Raw genomic sequence first — 1,971 nt, 5'->3', positions numbered from 1 at the left:
TCTTGGTCATTTGTGTCCCATATGAATTCCTGTGTTGTTTTTTTCTAGGTCTGAGAAGAATGTTGCTGGTAATTGATGGGTATTGCATTGAATTTGTAGATTGCCTTAGGTAAGATGGACATCTTCACAGTGTTGATTTTTCCAATTCATGAGCATGGGATATTTTTTCATTTGTTTGTGTCATCTTTGATTTCTTTGAGCAGTGTTTTGTAGGATACTTTGTAAAAGTCTTTCACATCTCTGGTTAGGAAGATGCTAAGGTATTTCATCTTTTTGCAGCTATTGTGAATGTAATTGTGTTTTTTAGTTGGGTTTCTGTTTGTTTATTATTGGTGTAAAGAAATCGATTGTCTTTTGCACATTTATTTTGTATCCTGAATCTTTGCCAAAGCCCTTTATCAGTGTAAGGAGGTATTTGAGAAATGCTCTTGGGTTTTCAAGGTACACCATCATATCATCTGCAAAGAGAGATAACTTGACTTCCTCTTTTCCTATTTCGATACCCCTGATTGTCTTCTCTTCTCTGATTACTCGAGCCAGTACTTCCAATACTATGTTGAACAGGAGGGTTGAGTGTGCGCATCCTTGTTTTGTTCCAGTTTCCAGGGGAAATGGTTCCAATTTTTGTCCGTTTAGGAGTATGTTGGCTGTGGGTTTCTCATAGATGGCTTTTACTATTTTGAGATATGTTCCCCATATGCCTAGATATTCAAGGGTTTTTATCAAGAAGGGATGCTGGATTTTATTGAAAGCTTTTTCTGTGTCTAATGATATAATCAGGTGGTTTTTGTTTTGACATCTGTTGATGTATTTAATTACATTTATGGTTTTACGAATGTTGAACCAGCCCTGCATCCCAGGACTGAAGTCTACCTAGTCATGATGGATGATTTTTGAGATGTGTTGTTGAATCTGGTTTGCTAGGATCTTGTTGAGAATTTTAGCATCTATGTTCATCAAAGATATTGGCCTGTAGTTCTCTTTCTTTGTTGGGTCTTTACCTGGCTTGGGTATCAATGTGATGTTGGCTTCTTAAAATGATTTGGGGAGAGTCTATCTTTTTCAATTGCCTGGAATACCTTCAGTGGGATTGGTATCAGCTCCTCTTTAAATGTCTTGTAGAATTCTGCTGGAAAGCATCTGGACCAGGGCTTTTTTTGTAGGTAGTTTTCTTATTACGTAGTTGATTTCTTTGATTGTTATTGGTCTATTTAGGGTCTCAATTTCTTCTTGTTCCAACCTAGGTAGGTTGTGTGATATCAGAAAGTCCTCCATTTTCTTAAGGTTTTCAAGTTTGTTTCCATACAAGTGTACGTAGTAGTCTCCAATGATCTTTTATATTTCTTCAGGGTCAGATGTGACTTCATCTTTTGTGTTTCTGATTGTGCTTATTTGGGTTTTTTCTCATTTTTCTTGGTAAGTCTAGCTAGGAGATCATCCATCTTGTTTATCCTTTCAAAGAACCAACTTTTTGTTTCACTGATTTTTTTATATTATCTTTTTGTCTTCTATGTCCTGGATTTGGGCTTTTATTTTGGTGATCTGGATTCTTCTTCTGAAATTTGGGTTTTTGTGGTCTTGCTTTTCCAGCTTCCTTAGGTGGCTTGTTAGGCTGTTAATTTGTGTTCCTTCCATTTTCTTCATGTGTGTTTGAAGGGATATAAATTCACCTCTTACTACAGCTTTTATGGCATCCCAGAGATTTTTGTAAGACGTTTCTTCATTTTCATTTGTTTCCAGGTATATTTTGATCTCTGTTTTGATTTCATCATTGACCCAGGAGTTGTTTAACATCATGCTGTTTAGTGTCCATGTCTTTGTGGGTTTTGGCAGGACCTTTTTGGTGTCAGTGTTTATTTTTATTCCACTGTGGTCCGAGAAGGTGCATGGTAGAATTTCGGTCCTTTCAAATTTGCTTATGCTTGATTTATGGCCAATTATGTTGTTGATCTTAGAATACATTCCATGCAG

The sequence above is a fragment of the Carlito syrichta genome, unplaced genomic scaffold (assembly GCF_000164805.1).
Source record: "Carlito syrichta isolate Samal-C Ts95f unplaced genomic scaffold, Tarsius_syrichta-2.0.1 Scaffold314114, whole genome shotgun sequence".
Lineage (NCBI taxonomy): Eukaryota > Metazoa > Chordata > Mammalia > Primates > Tarsiidae > Carlito > Carlito syrichta.
Note: the sequence above shows the minus strand (reverse complement) of the source record.